The 14,291-nt window shown below is 45.6% G+C and overlaps 1 long non-coding RNA gene across 1 annotated transcript in view; it reads left to right on the top strand.

Moving 5' to 3' along the window:
* Window positions 1–13,022, top strand: part of LOC140385976 (uncharacterized) — a 43,154-nt gene extending 30,132 nt beyond the window's left edge. The window contains exons 2-3 of the long non-coding RNA XR_011933497.1: window positions 8,240–8,334; window positions 12,915–13,022. This is a non-coding gene — a long non-coding RNA (uncharacterized lncRNA). The remainder of the gene's footprint in view (window positions 1–8,239; window positions 8,335–12,914) is intronic.
* Window positions 13,023–14,291: the final 1,269 nt, after the last annotated feature.

Here is a 14,291-nt window from a genome sequence, read left to right as displayed (position 1 = left end):
GCAAGCTCTCGCAAACAGCAATGAAGAAATGAGCAGATAATCTGGGCAGGATTCTCCATTTGGGAGACTAAGTACGCGATTCCCCGGAAAAATTTCTGAGTATGGTAGCGAGCGGGAACTGCCGTGAGCTTCACGGCGCCAGGCCCGGCAAGGCCGGCAACATAATTCAACGTTAATTGGTCCACTTAATGAGGCCTCACGGGCTTCTCGCTGCAAATGAAGGCTCGCCAGCTGATTCTCCGGGACCGCGCTCGCCAGCTCCCCACTAACAAGGTCGGGCAGCACTAAAACTGCACTTGCTCAGCCAACCCTAGCCAGATCGCAACAATGGCTCCGAGGAGACCCACCCCAAGATTCGAGGACGCTGACCTAGGGAGGCCCCTGGATGCGGTGGAGGCCAGGCGGGAAGTCCTGTTCCTCCGGGTGTCCCGGAGGGTGAGCCACAAGGCTGCCACTGCTGCCTGAGATGAGGTGGCGGCAGCCGTCAGCTCGGGGGGGGGGGGGGGGGGGGGGGGGTGACCAGGAGGACTGGCCTCCAGTGCCGGAAAAAGGTCAACGACCTGCCCCCTTCCCCTCAAACAAACCATTGTTTGCAGCAAACTACCCAGCTGTCAGGAGAACAGCGACCGTGACACCACACAGCCCTGCCATGGCAACCTCTGTAAGACGTGCCAGATCATCGATATGGGTAGCACCATTACACTTGAGAACACCACCCACCAGGTACGCGATACATACCCGTGCGACTCGACCAACGTTGTCTACCTCAAACGCTGCAGGAAAGGATGGCCCGAAGCGTGGTACATTGGCGAGACCATGCAGACGCTGCGACAACGGATGAACGGACATCACGCGACAATCGGCAGGCAGGAATGATCCCGTCCAGTCGGGGAACACTTCAGCAGTCAAGGGCATTCAGCCTCTGATCTCCGGGTAAACGTTCTCCAAGGCGGCCTTCAGGACCCGCGACAACGCAGAATTGCCGAGCAGAAACTTATAGCCAAGTTCCGCACACATGAGTACGGCCTCAACCGGGATCTTGGATTCATGTCTCACTAATTTCACTCCCCACCATCTGGCCTGGGCTTGCGAAATCCTACCAGCTGTCCTGGCTTGAGACAATTCACACCTCTTTAACCTGTGATTATCCCTCTCTCCAGTCGCACTGTCTGGACCTGTAAAGACTTAATTACCTGCAAAGACTCGCATTCAAAATATCATCTTGCATCATTGGCTTTGTCTATATATGCTGTGTTTGTGTAACCTGCCTCTTCATGTACCTGATGAAGGAGCTACACTCCGAAAGCTAGTGATTCCAAATAAACCTGTTGGACTTTAACATTGTGTTGTAAGTCTTCTTAGAACACCATTAAGGAGAGGAGGGACACCCTCTTCCTCAGGGTGGGCCACAGGCTAAAGGCCACGCTCCTGAACACCACCTGGGTGGGTGGCAGAGGAAATCAGCACTGCCAGCCTCACCAGGAGGGGATAGCTTGTGATCCTGATGGGTTGGGGGTCACTGGTGAGGTGCTTCCCTGAGAGGGACAGAGAACCAGGGAGGGTTCCAAAGGCCACGGTGCCGGTGTCCTCTGGTTGGGATGAGCTCTGCTAATCCCCTGCTTCCTCAGCACTGGGGCAGGGCTTCTGCGGAGTGCCAACACCTAGTGGGCCCCTGATTGAGCTTGGCCACGCCTATGCCCTTGATGATATAGCTGAGGTATGAGGGTGTCCAGAGGGGCAGTCCAGGTGGTTTCCCAGGTGACCAGAGACAGTCTGAGCATTCAGTGAGCAGTCAGCAGAGTGAACAGCTAGGAGCCTGCAAGCAGCACCAATGGGGTGCGTTTAAATCACATACGACAGCAATGGGATTGGCCATCCCAATCCCGAGCGGGACACCCCGAGTGCACGGACCTGGCAGCAAGTCATTTCCCGCTATTGCCCCCGGCAGGGCAGCCATCCCCACAGCAAGCCCTACAATGACTTTGGCTTTTGGGGAGGTTTTTTTTAACCTGCCGTTCCCTCTCAGCAGCCATGGCGCCCAGTCCTCGCTTGTAAATATTTGCAGCAGTTCATGCCCGCAGATCTCTGCCTGAGAAGGGCGGAGCATCGTGGGCGGAGGGGGGGTTGGAGCATACTGTGTCCACGCCGCAAATAATATTTAAACGCATCATGATGATTTTGTATGGACCCAGCAAACAGGGTGCAAACAGCAACAGCGGTGGCAGCAAGGAAACTGGAGCATGGCGTCGGAATCAATACCAGGCCCAAAATACCTTTTCTTCCATTTCGAACGCTCTCCACGCAGTCATGATTCTCATTGCCGGCATTGCGAAAGGAAGAATTCAGCCCTTGGTCTTTTTTAAGTGGCATCATTAGAGGTTTAAGTTTGTCCAGGGCACTGGGAATAATTCCCCTTCTTCTTCCTCAAAATAATGCCGTGGAAATGTTTACATCTCCTGAAGGGAGAAGACAGCCCTTGGTCCTTCACTGGCGCGAGGCCAATCTCTTGGAACTCCCTCCCTAAAAGCAGTATGGGTGCGCCTACACCACACGGACTGCAGCGCTTCAAGAAGGCAGCTCACCACCACCTTCTCAAGGGCATGTAGGGGCGGGCAGTAAATGCTGGCCAAGCCAGTGATGCCCATATTCCAAATATTTAAGAAAAGGCCTGATCTGAATGATGGCACCGGCACCAGTGTGGCACCACTCCCTCAGTACTGCACTGATGTGTCAGCCCTAGGGCATTTATCTGCTCAAGGCCCACGGAGTGGGACTTGAACTTACAACCAGCTGACCCAGAGGCACAATTGATGCTACCAACTGAGCAGAGCTGACATATCCACAGTATATAGCTATGTCCAGTGTAGGCATTTGTGGATACATGTGGTCCATTTGTGTCAAATGCATGATTTGCACATCTGGGATGTACACAACAAGCATAAGTGTGCGATGTGCAGACATGCTCAATTAGCATGAGTACACACCTGGGTGCATATGCCACGTCAGTTTGCTTTCGGTAAAAACTGGCTCAATGGAGATGAGAGAACGGGCTAGAATTTTGATTCAGCGTCACCATTTAATCAGCCAATCTGTGGCTAAAGTGCCCTACGGGCCATATTCATAGATTATCATAGAATTTATAGTGCAGAAGGAGGCCATTCGGCCCATCGAGTCTGCACCGGCTCCCGGAAAGAGCACCCTACCCAAGGTCAACACCGCCACCCTATCCCCATAACCCAGTAACCCCACCCAACACTAAGGGCAATTTTGGACACTAAGGGCAATTTATCATGGCCAATCCACCTAACCCGCACATCTTTGGACTGTGGGAGGAAACCGGAGCACCCGGAGGAAACCCACGCACACACGGGGAGGATGTGCAGACTCCGCACAGACAGTGACCCAAGCCAGAATCGAACCTGGGACCCTGGAGCTGTGAAGCAATTGTGCTATCCACAATGCTACCGTGCTGCCCCTATATTGTACTGGTCCTGGGTGCCTGACTGAAATGGATCTTAGGCCCTCTATATGGACAGTAGGGTAGCACTGTTGCTTCACCGCGCCAGGGTCCCAGGTTCAATTCCAGCTTGGGTCACTGCGTGGAGACTACACGTTCTCCCCGTGTCTGCGTGGGTTTCCTCCGGGTGCTCCGGTTTCCTCCCACAAGTCCCGAAAAACGTGCCTGTTAGGTGAATTGGACATTCTGAATTCTCCCTCCGTGTACCCGAACAGGCGCCGGAATGTGACGACTAGGGGCTTTTCACAGTAACTTCATTGCAGTGTTAATGTAAGCCTACTTGTGACAATAATAAAGATCATTATTATTATGAGTCTATTGTCTGTTTCTGGATCCTTTTGACAGATTGGTTAGTTTTCTTGGGCACAAATCAGCCAAATCCAGTGCGTGCAGCCTTTAAAACGGAGACGCGAGACAGTTGTCGACACTTTGAGCTTACCTTAACAGGAGAAGCTAGTTGTGGCACACTTTGAATCCTGAAATGAAATTCTCCTTCAAGTTTCCAGTCTTAAAGCTTCTTGCAACAAAAGTCTTCCAGATGAGGGAATGAATTATGTTCCCTATCTGTCAACATTATACATATTAATCAAAGATAATGAGATACATAAACTAAGATGCATTGACACTTATAAATAAGAAATATAGAAAGACCACACATGCAGTGATACATGCATGAAAGGAGTTAAATGTGTCAATGATCGTATTGAGGAGACTGAGAAGATGCTATAACTATAAAAGCCAAGCTGAGCGCTTCATGAATGTCATTTGAACTTGATATTGGATTACACTCATAAAGTCCTCTCCATCAGCTTTTTATTCGATCTATTAAACAGGGGCTCTGATAAGCATAGGCCAATGTGTGCGCATACACGGCTATCCCTGCACTTTTGGATTTTTTTTTTGTCCCTTTACATTTCTCATCTCTTTCACTTGCCGAATTTTCTCCTCCTCTTCCTCCTTGTGAGATGTCTTGCATCCAAAGTATCTGAAAAAGATGAGTGGGTCCGTGTGGAATTTGCACATTATTCCCGTGTCTGTTTGAGTCTCACCCCCACAATCCAAAGATGTGCAGGGTCGATGGCCATGATAAATTGCTCTCTTAATTGGAAAAAAAAGTGAATTGGGCACTTCAAATTTAAAAAAAAAAGAAAAAGTGAGATTTCATTTTATGCCAATGGTAAATCAGAAATTGGTGGTGTGGTAAATAGTGAGGATTACAGGACGATGTAGATGGGTTGGCTAGATGGGCAGAGCAGAGGCAAATGGAATTTAACCCTGGAAAGTGTGAGGTGGTGCGTTTTGGGAGGACGAAGGGAATAGAGACAAAGTCTAACCTTGTTGATTGTTATAAAAACCCATCTGGTTCACCACAAAGAACAAAGAACAAAGAAAAGTACAGCACGGGAACAGGCCCTTCGGCCCTCCAAGCCCGTGCCGACCTTGCTGCCCGACTAAACTACAATCTTCTACACTTCCTGGGTCCATATCCCTCTATTCACATCCTATTCATATATTTGTCAAGATGCCCCTTAAATGTCACGATCGTCCCTGTTTCCACCACCTCCTCCGGTAGCGAGTTCCAGGCACCCACTACCCTCTGTGTAAAAAACTTGCCTCGTACATCTACTCTAAACCTTGGCCCTCGCAACGTAAACCTATGCACCCTAGTTGACCCCTCTACCCTGGGGAAAGCCTCTGACTATCCACTCTGTCTATGCCCCCCATAATTTTGTAGATCTCTATCAGGTCGCCCCTCAACCTCCGTCGTTCCAGTGAGAACAAACCGAGTTTATTCAACCGCTCCTCATAGCTAATGCCCTCCATACCAGGCTGCATCCTGGTAAATCTCTTCTGCACCCTCTCTAAAGCCTCCACATCCTTCTGGTAGTGTGGCGACCAGAATTGAACACTATACTCCAAGTGTGGCCTAACTAAGGTTCTATACAGCTGCAACATGACTTGCCAATTTTTATACTCAATGCCCCGGCCAATGAAGGCAAGCATGCCGTATGCCTTCTTGACTACTTTCTCCACCTGTTTTGCCCCTTTCAGTGACCTGTGGACCTGTACACCTAGATCTCTCTGACTTTCAATACTCTTGAGGGTTCTACCATTCACTGTATATTCCCTACCTGCATTAGACCTTCCAAAATGCATTACCTCACATTTGTCCGGATTAAACTCCATCTGCCATCTCGCCGCCCAAGTCTCCAAACGATCTAAATTCTGCTGTATCCTCTGACAGTCCTCATCGCTATCCGCAATTCCACCAACCTTTGTGTCGTCTGCAAACTTACTAATCAGACCAGTTACATTTTCCTCCAAATCATTTATATATACTACAAACAGCAAAGGTCCCAGCACTGATACCTGCGGAACACCACTAGTCACAGCCCTCCAATTAGAAAAGCACCCTTCCATTGCTACTCTCTACCTTCTATGACCCAGCCAGTTCTGTATCCACCTTGCCAACTCACCCCTGATCCCGTGTGACTTCACCTTTTGTACCAGTCTACCATGAGGGACCTTGTCAAAAGCAATTTGAGACTAATGTCCTTTCGGGAAGGAAATCTGCCCTCCTTACCTAGTCTGGCCTACATGTGACTCCAGACCCACGGCAATGTGGTTGACTCTTAAATACTATCAGGGATGGGCAATACATGCTGACCCAGCCAGCGAATCCCACATCGCACGAAGGAGTAAAATATGGTGCAACAGGCTCAAGGAGCTAAATCTCCTCTTGTTCGTCTTGTCCTGAGAGAGGAGAATAGATGAAGTCCATGAAGAATTTGGCAGCTGCAGCCATAGCAATGAATAATAAGAATAATCTTTATTGTCACAAGTGGGCTTACATTAATACTGCAATGAAGTTACTGTGAAAAGCCCCTAGTCGCCACATTCCGACGCCAGTTCGGATACACGGAGGGAGAATTCAGAATGTCCAATTCACCGAACAAGCACGTCTTTCGGGACTTGTGGGAAGAAACCGGAGCACCTGGAGAAATCCCACGCAAAGATGGGGAGAACTCCGCACCGACAGTGACCCAAGCCGGGAATCGAACTTGGGACCCTGGCACTGTGAAGCAACAGTGCTAATCACTGTGCTACCATGCCACCTAATTAGTGCACCATATCCTGAGCAAAGTATTAGCTCAGGAAGATTAGAATTTAACGTGTGATGGTGTGTTGTGAATTCAGTTTACCCCCATGTATTAATATAATTCAATCTTATAATGTAATATGATTTAATTCACATAGTTGCTCTTTCAACAACTAAGATTTGATACATGGATTTTACATTGCCTTTGTTATTCCATATTACTCTTGTTAATATGAAGTTCTCCCCATACTCCTGAGTAAGTACTTTTGGATCAATAGTAAGCAGATAGTTATTTGACTTTGGTTTCCCACTCTGTAAATCATGACATTTAATCTTTTAACTCTCTAACATCTAATATATACACAAGAGCATTTATTATTAAGCATTCCAGTGTATCCACAAGAAACAAATGTTTTTTATTTGGAGAGTATACTTTAACGCAGACGTGATACTCTCAGAATTTTAAGCATGTATCAATGAAATGTGTAACCATAACTCCCAGTATGCGACTCTGTTATTCATTTAAGACATTTTTGTGAAACTTCCATTTGAGTGAAAACAAATTGGGCATCACAAATGAGTGAGGCGTACGTCTGCGCTGACAATTCCTCATGCAGCCAGTCTCTGAACGTAATTCTGCCACGTCAAGGCAAAGTCAGATATGTTCCCACAGGAAGAGAAAAGTTGTCCCAGGTCATTCTTGGATTCCAAGGCATTGCACTATGGAACGTGAACATGTCTGCATTGACTCTCACAAACCTCTACAGATGTGCCATAGAGAGCATCCTATCCAGCTGCATCATAGCTTGGTATGGCAACTGCTCGGCGCAAGATCGCAAGAAACTGCAGAGTCTGGTGAACTAAGCCCAACGCATCGCATAAGCTTGCCACCCTCCCATTGATTCAGTCTACACCTCCCGCTGCCTCAGGAAGGCAGACAGCATTATCAGAGACCCCTCACATCCAGGCTTTGTCCTCTTCCAGACCCTTCCATCAGGCAGAAGATACAGAAGTCGGAAGACCCGCATATCCAGACATAGGAAACAGCTTCTTCCCCACAGCTACTAGACTCCTCAACGACTCTCCCTCGGACTGATCTGTTCCCTGTAAGAACACTATTCACGAAGCCCTTTGCTGCCTTACTCATGTATTTGCTTCATTTGGCCCTTGTTCCGCAATGTAACCAATCACTATTTGTCAATGTACTTTGTCAATTATTCTTTTTGTCTACTGTGTATGTACTGTATACCTTCACTTGGCCGCAGAAAAATTCTTTTCACTGTACTTCTGTACATGTGACAATAAATCAATCAATCTCCAGCCCCATCAGAAATATTGGAGCAGCTGAATGGCACAGAAGCACAGTGGAGGAAGAAAACAACACAAAATGTTTCCAATGACCCTGGACTTATAGGGTTAATTGTACCTTTTGATCATAAGCACCAACAGAGTCATGCAAGCCCAGGTATGTCATTGTCTGAGTTTATGTAGCCTATTATTTTTTTTTGCTAAGCGCATAATCCTGTTGGACAGGATCTATAATTAACCAGGATAATTTTGTCAACAGGGGACATAATTCCAAAGTATATAATTACACAGTTTTCCTATTTCTGAACATTTAGGTAAAAAAAACTGAATGTCAAACAGGAGAGAAACTAAATCACTTGAAGATTCTGAATGCAGATTCGAGTCACTCGGACTGGAGAGTAAACCTGAGGTGATTATTTATTCACTAAATGTTCATATTTTCCACGGCATCTGCTGCTAAATTTTGCTGGAAAAAGATGAAAATGAAATGGTGACTACGCTTTAGTCTGAAAAGAAATGTGCAAAATAGGTCTAAGAGGAAAAGGAACCAAGGAACTGATAACAAGAGTGGACAAGTAATTTGGCAGATGAAACCATTGCAATTTTTCTGTTGTCTTTGGATCACAATCTTGTTCAAAGCACTGAATTTGTGAGAGGTCTGCATTATTCAAACCACTTCTGGTTGGGAATGTCTGAACAGGAGGAGGCCATTCAGCCCCTTGAGGCTATTTCTTCCATACAATTAGATTACAACAGATCTGTATCTTAACTTCAGTCCTTGGTTCCACAACCGTTAATAGCCTTACCTAATGAAAAGCACAATTTTGAAATTTTAAATCAACCCCAACCTCAACAACCATTTTGCTTTGGAAAGAGGGAAAGCATTGCAGATTTCCACTACCTTTCGTGCAGAGAAATATTTCCTGACATCACCCTTGAAAGCGGTGCTCCAATTTTAAGGTTATGCCCCTGTTGTTCGGATCACCCTCAGGGTGACAAACATGCAGCTGGCACCATTGAATCGTAGATTGTCAAGTTTATTTGGGCAATGGGTAAACCAGCAGGACGTTGAGGAGATCCAATCCAGCTCCTCCAAAGTCTGGTCTCACTATCCAAATCCAGCTAAAACTGTGTTACAAAGTGTCAGCATCCTACCCGAAGCAAATCAATTTAGATACCAACCCTCCAAATAAAATTGGGCAGGGTTTTCCCATCCAGCACGTCCCTACTGTAAATACACACACAAGGTCAACGAACCTGTGGCTGGTCCGTTAAATTATCTGCCTCGCCTGCAACGATTCCCCCGGCGGGTGGTTCTGGAAAGTTTAGGCCAATGCGTTTGATCAATCTGCTGATCAACTTCCTCTCCAGCTGCAAGGATTACCAACTCCACGTCCTGGCTCTGTCCAATTGTGCACTTCAGAAAGCCAAATCAGCAACAAAAACTTCCCCCTCACTGGGTCCTTTCAAGTTGCAAACTTAAGTCTTTGTACATTGGATACCCGGGCAACATGACGGCGCAGTGGTTAGCACTGCTGTCTCACGGCGCCAAAGTCCCAGGTTCGATCCCGGCTTTGGGTCACTGTCCGTGTGGTGTTTGCACATTCCCCCCATGTTTGAGTGGGTTTCGCCCCCACAACCCAAAGATGTTCAGGGTAGGTGGATTGGCTACGCTAAATTGCCCCTTAATTGGAAAAAATGAATTGGGCCCTCTAAATTCATTTAAAAAAATCATTGGATAGTCAAGGCAACAAGAATAGGCTCGGAATTCTGCAGCGAGTAACTCATTTCCTGACTCCCCAAAGCCTGCCCACAATCCACAGGGCACAAGTGAGGAGTGTGATGGAATGCTCTGCACCCATCTGGATGAGGGCAGCTCCAACAACACTAAGAAGCTTGACACCATCCAGGACAAAGCAGCCCATTGATTGGCACAACATCCACCGCATTAAACATTCAGTCCCTCCATCAGTGACGCACAGTGGCAGCAGTGTGTACCATCTACAAGACGCACTGCAGCAGCTCTCCCAGGCTCTTTCGACAGCAACTTCTAAATCGACAACCTCTATTACCTAGAAGGACAAGGCAGCAGGCATATGGGAATACCACTACCTGCAAATTCTCCTCCAAGCCACAAGCCATCCTGACTTGGAACTCAATCGCCGTTCCTTCACTGTCACCGGGTAAAAATCCTGGAACTCCTCCCTAACAGCACTGTGGGTGTACCTGCACCACATGGATTCCATCGGTTCAAGAAGGGGGCTCACCACCCCTTTCTCATGAGTGATTAGGGATGGGCAATAAATACTGACCCTTGCTCGCAACATCCTGTGAACCAATAAAAAAAGTCTCAGATGTTATGCTGAAAACATCCAGCGTGACATTGAACAAGATTTTGCCCAGTCTCTCTATGTTTCTTGGACAGTAACTTAATATTCAACAAGTGATGAATCAAACCCTAATCAAGCCATTCATAATCCAGGGAGAGAATCAAAATTGTGTTTTAACGTGCAATGGATTTTAATTCAAGAGGCCAGTATTCCAAAGGGATTCCCGGATATATTGAACCAGTGATGTTTGGATGAATGTTGGGCTCATTTGCATCCTTGGCTGGAATTTTTGGAGGGGACCAGAAATTCCCGTCGAAAATCAACGGCTGGGCCGCCACATTTTCCGCCCCGCCCACATTGGCGGGTCCCGGAAATCCCGGCCCTCATTCCTTAAGCACATAAGTGCTTTCCAAACAAGTGCTATTTGCTGCTTGATTTTGAGTGTGCATTCTCAATAAGTGATTCTTTCCTAGATTGTGAGAAGTTCCCTTCAAGCTTATGCGTTATGAAATAAAATGCATCGCCCGGGCACTTAGAATTGAGAACTTTTGGTGTGCATTGATTCACCCAATGCAATTTCACGCAAGGCACTTGCTTTGCTCTGTTTTTCGAAGGAAGCTGTAGTTTTAACCTCTCAGAAAAGAAACTGATTTACCTAGTATTCCTTCCCTATCCCCTTAGCACAGTCACAGTCTAGTAGAAGATTAATATTTCAGAACTTGTCATGGGCAGTTTCCCTTGACTCTGTCACTGCTGATGTCTGACAAGCTATTCATCATGCTGCTAAGTGTCAGCATTAAATTATCCCTGCTGTTATGACAGCAACATTATTCATCAGGATTACAGCCAGAGTACAAGGACTGCTTACAGCTGTTACCATCTTCAGTGCCTTATCGATCTCCTTTTCTTTCTTATACACAATGGGGCCATCAACATAGAATTTCACCTTTTGCATGTTGATTTTTTTGTGTGTGTGTGCGTGTCTCTGCGTGTGCTTTTGTTTCTGTCTGGTAGCTTTTTTTTGCTCATAATTTCTATGGAATTATGAATTCAATCAAAACATTGATCGGGCTGAGTGGGACCAATGTACAGATGTGTTAATATCAATCAGTGGATCAGTTAGTGATATAATTAGCAAGCATGAAACTATCTCCCAAGCAGTTACATTATTAGAATTGCGAATAATTCAAGACACCTAAACTAATTTGGACATTTCATCCGTATGTCAAGCTAAAATTATTCTAATCCATTCTACTTTGGAAATTGGGATAATGATAATCTTTATTAGTGTCACAAGCAGGCTTACATTAACACTGCAGTGAAGTTACTGTGAAAATCTGTGAATCTTCAAAATACCTTTTTTTTAAGTGCTTAATTGTGCACACAAATCAATGACGCTCTCGAAATAGATACCCCGGCAAAAAAAAATAAAGACTTCCCTATTTTCAAATTATGTGGCAAGGATTATGCAATGGTACCTGTTAGACTGTCAGCAAGATTTTGTGGAGACGTTTAGGAATGCCCCTTTTATAAGACATAAAACAGCAAATGTGATAATTCAAATGGAAATTTAAAGCATAATAAGGAATTAAGGGGAACACATTATTTAACAATGAAGTGTTCCCACTAAGAGCATTGAATTGTGTCAAGTGCTCGATATAGGTTTTAGATATAATTCTGCTACAAGACACCCGGTTTCTTCATTGATATCACATTTGGAGGCAGAGTGAGTGCACTATTGCACATTTTTCTGGTACAATCTGATACAGCCTCACAAAAAAATAGTCATCACAATGAGAATGCGTTTGTAAGACTGTGGACTTCTTGAAGCACTTTACAGCCAAGAAAGCACTTCTTAAAAGTATAGTCACTGTTGTGTAACACAGCAGCCAATCTCTGCACAGTAAGCTCCCACAAACAGCTGATGTGTGATAATGACCAGATCTTACGATGTTTATTGAAGAATAAATATTGATCAGGGCACCAGGGAGGACGCCCCTGCTGTTCTTCAAAATAATACCATGGGATCTTTTACACCCAGACAGACATGCCCTCGGTTTAAAGTCTTATCCAAAGAATGGCACCTCTGCCAATACCTCCATACCGCACTGGAGTGTCCACCTTGTTTTTTAACTCTCAGAATAGCTGGAGTAGGACTTGAGCAGAAAACCTTCAGATTCAGAGGGAAGAGAGATAGCAATTAAGCCATGGGCAGCACGGTAGCACAGTGTTTAGCACTGTTGCTTCACAGCAGCAGGATCCCAGGTTCAATTCCCGGCTCGGGTCAATGTCTGTGCGGAGTCTGCACGTTCTCCCCGTGTCTGCGTGGGTTTCCTCCGGGTGCTCCGGTTTCCTCCCCCAAGTCCCAAAAGACGTGATGTTAGGTAATTTGGACATTCTGAATTCTCCCTCTGTCTACCCAAACAGGTGCTGGAGTGTAGCGACTAGGGGCTTTTAACAGTAACTTAATTTCAGTGTTAATGTAAGCCTATTTGTGACAATAAAGATTATTATCTAACTTTTCATTTACCGAACTTGATTGCAATGCAAGTAACTTTGTTTCTCCTCCTCAAAACTTCACTTTCAAAATGTCTTTTTGCTCTGCTTTCCTCAGTGGGCTCTCAACGATTGCTTTGATTTACGTTGATTTATTTTACAGTTCAACCACCAGAACAGTTGGGATTTCTGCATTCTCTTGCTTTCATGTGGTGGGATGCTTCAAGTACTGTCGCCCCACTGGGAAAGGGCGAAAACTATGGTGCCTGAAAACCAACTACCTTGCACAGAGAATTGGTCAATGGGTCCTTTCATATGGTTTGCACTGTCATGGTGCATTCTAGCCTTCTTGATAGTGCAGAAGCAAGGTCGAATTTACAGCTCAAGTGCCTCACAGAGAAACTAAACATTCTCTGTGTCCAATGCCCAGGTGAAATATTCAATTGATGGACCAAAGAAGAACCCATGTCCAGGCTAGTGGGATAGAACTATATGGGAAAAGAGTTCTTGCAAGTATCTCTGCCAATGCATGTCCACTTTTATAGGCATGTTCTATGATTTTGTTTTCATCACTATTAATAGTGGCAGTCTGTAGGCATTTGCTAGGGCCTATGATGATGTCACTTCCTGCCTGGCTGCAACTTGTAATGTAACTTCCTGCTATGGGGGCTCTAATGATCTCACTTCCTCCTGTAAAATTTGTCTCTGAGGTACCAAAATAGCAACTAATAGCCGTGTGAAGGAATTATTTGAGTAACCTAATTGGCAGTTTCACACCTAATTGTTAATGTTTAGAAGCTGTAATATCTGTGTAGAGTTGATTAGCGATTGGCTCAATTATGCCTTTTACCGAATCTGAAGCAATACTTATTTGCGCCAAATCGTGACATTTGCTTTTGGATCACAGACCCTACAATAGACCAAAGACCTTTAATTATGCAGCTGTTTAAAAGGAGAATTATTGCTGCTTCAAGGAGGGAGCTTAAATAAGGCCTGCATTATTTTCATCTTTAGGTTGTCTGTCACCAGTACCTCAGGTGCAAGATGACACAAAAATGTTTTGGGGATGCTAGTGACAATACGATATTCAGAAAACATATGACTCAACCGTAAGACAGATGTCTAGCTTTGCTGGCAATTTCCACTGGCAGTGGACTTTAATGCAAACGACATTCTGAGCTCGCATTCTTCAATTGCAAATCACACAATTATGAAGCTGCAGATGTGCCGTCACGTGATCCGTTCCCACTCACACAGCAACCGATCTCATTTGCTCCTGGCTTTGCTTGACGCAAAGTGGTAGGCATTCAAGTAGCAAGGCGTGCTTTGCCAAGGGAGCAGAGACTTGCTGACTTCTCCAAGGTCTGCCTCAGATCACCTTCCTCAACAACTCAGTCACTATCTTTTAGTCAACCACTGTTCAGCTTTAATACCGTTCCATAGGGGACTTAGAATTTGTCATGCTACAGTTTCTGTTAAGAGCGTAAATATGTTCTGTTATTGCAGCATCGGTCTAATAAACATTTAAACGCATTCTTTG

Source organism: Scyliorhinus torazame, chromosome 11, assembly GCF_047496885.1.
Source record: "Scyliorhinus torazame isolate Kashiwa2021f chromosome 11, sScyTor2.1, whole genome shotgun sequence".
Classification (NCBI taxonomy): domain Eukaryota; kingdom Metazoa; phylum Chordata; class Chondrichthyes; order Carcharhiniformes; family Scyliorhinidae; genus Scyliorhinus; species Scyliorhinus torazame.
This window is presented reverse-complemented; position numbering and strand designations above follow the sequence as displayed.